Here is a 5052-nt window from a genome sequence, read left to right on the forward strand (position 1 = left end):
CGGCCATCGACTACCAAGGCTACCGCCGCATCTGTTCTGACACTTGCCGCATAAGCATAGACTACTTCCTTCGCTCCCATGTTCTTGAACCGTGCGCTCGTTGCAGTGCTTGATCTTTGTAGCTGGCGGCTAATGGCATGCGCCGCGCTCCCTCCTAGAGACCGGGGTGAGGGCATCGTCTCGCCCATACGTTGTCATGGCGACAGCAGGAACGATATACAAGGAGAACTAAGATGTATGTTACGTGCCCAGCGTGGCGTTTTTCGTGAATTTACGTGTGTGAAGTTGAAAGCAGAAGGTTTTTGCAGGTGGCTGCAGTGACATACTTTTAACCCTTTTGAGCACATCTGCTCCTGGACTTCCACAGCTTGACAACCGGTAAATGCTTACAGGGATTGGTAAGGTACTGCGTGGAAGACCGGACCTACATCATCCTGTACGCCAGCACAAATTCACGCAAATAACCTCTCAGGGCACCGCGTATTTCATGTCTACCGAACATACAATGAATCCTGCATGGAAGCAATCGATATAAGTGAACTTGCACAACTTTTTGATGAAAACCTTTGATCGCAAAGAAACAAACCGCGACACGATTCCTCTAACAAATAAATGTGCAAGACCAAGGTCCCTTTTCGTCAAGGGTAAGAACAAGCTTCTTCGGCTGGTCCTTTCTCATGTCGATTCCAAAATAAATACTCAGAAGACCCGGTGTATCTTCTGAATATTCATAAGCGAGGCGCAAAACGCACTCATCATATCATAGCTTGGAGACGAAACATAGGTTGCACACAGTAACGCGCGAGAACATGGACAACTGTCTACCTTGACTGCCATGCATTCTCCTTTTCTTTTATCTTTGCTAGTTGTTCATTACAGTATGATTCAGGGCTGCTGTAAACGTCCAGTGGCATGCCAAGGTGCGTACTAGGCGCAGTATACACCACCGAAGTCGGGAGTTGTATAGTCTGTTGTCTCATGCCAGTCACCATGCCAGAGCCCACAGCTCTTGTCTCAATTTATTTTTTCCCTTGTGCATTTGTGAAACTTTTCAACTGCCGTGACCTCACGAACACTATCTTTATTTGAGCAAAAAATGGTGATGTGGTCAACGTAAACCGAGATTTTCACTTGTGCTATGAGCAGCCTAAATGCTCATTATTCGATCAGAATTGAGAAAAGACAAACACAGAGGCTAGGGGTAAAGTGCGAACAATAGGGACGACAATGGACATCCCTGCCTCACTGAGGATCTCTTATGGAGGCTTTCAGTGCGCCATTCGTATGCCTTCCGTTATTATACCCAGATTAGCATGATCCAGCAAGATGAGAAAACATGATGGGACACGCGATGGAAGGTCTTTGCAAGGCCTAAATGCATCATTGCCACCTTGTCATGTAGTGCGTCACAGCATTCTAACACGCCTCGTGCTGTATTTATATTAGTCGCAATGATCCGACCTTTGATGCCGAAATTTTGGTAGCTCCCTACTAAAATCTTCATAACGCCCTGCATTCGTTTTGGCAGGACCATCACGACTAAGGCCTGATTGACCCTTGATCGACAAGCTCCTTTCTGTGTAAACAATATGGAACTATAGGTCACGCGTTTTTAGACTGATGGTGTGCAATTTTCTTTTATGATGTGCTTAAAACGACATTAAAGAAGGAATTCCCTTGTGGCATTATCATGCTTCTTGGCCTCGCTTAAAATCGGACACAATTCAACAATGCTGATATTGTCAGACCGACCCGTGGTGTTGATGAAACATTTATTATATATACAGAGATGTAGTGTAGTGACCAGAAAGGTCACGCCTTTTGCAGTTGCTATTTAGGATTGCTAGACCACTCCTTTGGAGTTTGCCGCAGCCCGGGCGCGCTGCGTTAAGACCTTTTGGGCCTCTAGGGTGCAGCAGCCGCACAGGGTCGCCTCCCAGGTCTCTTGGGGGGGGGGGGGGGGGGGGGTGGGGGGAGGGGGGATATAAGAGGTAGGGATGGGTTCTCCTGATTGGCCCACGCCATGTGGTAGGCGCAGGAGCACCCGCTCGTTATAGCCGTCTACAGCCATTTGCATGAGGTGGGGAGAGTTCGGTGTGTGCCTTTGTGATACATATTTTCTTAAATGTGTAAGCTGGAATAAAATCGCAATCCAGGTCCGTGCCGGGTCCGGTTGGAAATAACCGGGGATAGAGCGTGGCTGCCTCATTCCTATGAAGATCTTGGGGACCTGGAGCCCAAACGAGTGATCGGTACACAGGATCCGAGTCTCGCCTACAATGTTGATAGATGAGGTAAGCTAAGGGAGCAGTCCACCTTTGTTGGACGTTCCGACAAACCCATCGCGAGTCCGTTATTATGTATTTGTAGGAGCAGTCGGAGGCTGCGAAGGCGATGACAACCTCTTCTGCGTGGGTTGGAGACTGGGCCTTGAACGTAAGGCCGTCTACTGTTTTACTTTCGTGGATTACCGCGGCAGTGTACTACCCCCTATGGTTCGAACCGGAGGCGTCCACGTATAGATAGGAAACTTCAGGTTTGCTTCCATGACGGTCCAAGGCTTCCGCCTGTGCTAGGCGCTGACCATTATGGCCTTCTTTGGGCATGATGACGGGGAGAGGCCGCACGTGGAGGGTGCGTCTCCATTTTCCAGGAATGCAACATCTCTGCTCTGTGAATTAGGTGTGTTGGATGTGAAGTCGGGCCAGAAGGCTGCTACCCGACTTTGCCTTTGTCAGGCGCATGCAATGGTTGGTGACGTGGGCCTCACGAAGCTCCCTGAAAGTATTCACCACACCCAGCGCCATGAGGCGGCTGCCAGAGGTATAGAGACCGGGAGGACCGGTGCTCTTTTCATGATTTTACGGAAAATTATGTCGTGAGCATCTCATTGAAGGGGTCGCACTCCTGAGGGAAGTGTACCGGGCGCTGCATGGCCAGCCATGTCATTGCAAGTGTTGCTGACATGTTTGACAAACGCTGAGCCTCGCGACGCGCGTATCACCACCTTCTCTTTTTCCACTTCAAGTTCACGAAGAGAGAGAGAGAGAGAGATTAAGCGGCTTCGGGCAGACATCGGCGAAATCCATGATTGCGACTTTTCACTTTTGTTTTTCTGTAGAGCTTTCATTTCTTCTACCGTCATGTTGTACCGGGTGAATATTCCTTGGAATGGTGGGATTCTGATTTTGCCCCTTATGTCTGTTCGGATATTCTCCGTGACTTTGAGTCTCGCTCGAGGTTCGAAGCCTAGCTTTTCTAGCATTTTTAGCCCCGATCTGCTCCGTAGGACTCGTTGTTACGTTACTCTGGTAGCCTCTATGAGCTCGCTTAGTGTATTTGAAATCCCCATGTTGAGAATGTGCCTGGTGTGTTGTACGGGGAGGGCACAGGGCGATTTTGACGCCTTTCCTGATTAGGATTTCAATGTTGTTCTTTTCTGCTTTGGATAACCACGTATCTGATTCTACTAGTTACAAATGATTTTATTGCGAAAGCAGCACTACTCTAGGTTTCGAGCCTTCCGCGTAGAGCTGCGGTAGCCACGTCTTACCCACGTGACACTAGGGTGAGAGCTGGGCTATCAACTCAAGCTGTCGGCGTAGCGCAGTGGTAGCCACGTCTTACCCCCGTGACGCTGTGACGTCACACCCCACGTGACACAAAAGCGAGAGATGTACTCTCAACTCAAGCGGTCGGCGTGGCATGGTCGGAGCCGCGGCTCAGTTGGCAGGAGCTGCCAACTTGGGTCTCTCGTTTCACATGGGACGGTTATGTCAGAATCAGCCTGCTAGGACCCTGGCATTCACGTTACTTTTACAGGCAACCAAGGCACGTTCATACGAACGCTCGGTCACCCGCAGTTAATACTTTCGCTCAATACCTGATTCAGCAGCGTTGAACTCTTGTAATTTTAATTAGTGACAGCACTCCCCGTAACTCCCGAGCCGTGCAGTGTTAGATTATGGCAAGTAGTGTCCTCAGCTTATGAGGAACTGAATCTACGAAACCATCCCCATTCGCGCAGCAATTACTAAGCGTGGGCAATATACTTAGCCAATGAAAGGCACCATTACCAAGAAAAAGAGACCAGCTTATTGCATGCTACTAGACTGGAGAAGGTATCCCTTAGAAGGATAACGGCTGAGGCGGCCCTTACCCCGTCGGTCACGTGCCGCTAGGACTCCCAAGACATAGGAACGACCATTTGTCCGAAATGTTCTACACCGGCTACAGAGGTGGGTGTTCGCCACCTGCTGCGGATTTGTTCGGGAACGAAGGGGTCAAGGACACGGATTCTCCAGGCAGTAGGACTGTCGGCGACGATGGAGGAAATTTTCTCCAAGTGGCTAACGGAGAACACTAAAAGCAAAAGCTTTCTCCAGTTTCTGACAGAAAACAATTTGCATGACTTTCTATAGTATCCCTTATAAGCAAGCTAGCGTAATTAAAAAAAAAAAATTACATGCTAATGGGCGTGTGAATGCGACACATGACTGGCTGTCACCGGGCTCTCCCTCATAGCGCAAAACAATATTTGTGAGACAATGATGATCGAAAACCAAAACCAAACCGAAAACCAGAAGAGAATAGATAGGAGGAGCGCACTTTTATTTAAATTTATTTACTCAAATAACACATAGGTTCGTTTAACATAGAATTACCGGATGAGTGGGGAATATCAATTAAACATCAAATCCTAAGAGCAAACATAGCGAATTAACTAAGACGCTATATGATAGCAGATATTATAGATCATAAAACGCTAAAATTGTAGAAATTATACGTTTGTAATAACAATACATGGAAACGAAACACGAATAGGATTTAACGCGAACAACAACGCATAGAGTAGCTGCATGACAAAGCTTGAAGTATAGGCCACGTCCCGAGGTTATTCTGAGACCACCCGAAGCAAGAAAATTAGCTATTTTGAAAAAACAAAAAGGCTTCGTTTCTTTTACTCGAAACATATACAACAATGCACATTGTCACCTTTCTGCTATAGCCGATATGTGAGCAAATCAAAGGAGTCAAAGTAGTCGTGTCGAG

Source organism: Amblyomma maculatum, chromosome 2, assembly GCF_055883805.1.
Source record: "Amblyomma maculatum isolate TAMU_Amacu chromosome 2, ASM5588380v1, whole genome shotgun sequence".
Lineage (NCBI taxonomy): Eukaryota > Metazoa > Arthropoda > Arachnida > Ixodida > Ixodidae > Amblyomma > Amblyomma maculatum.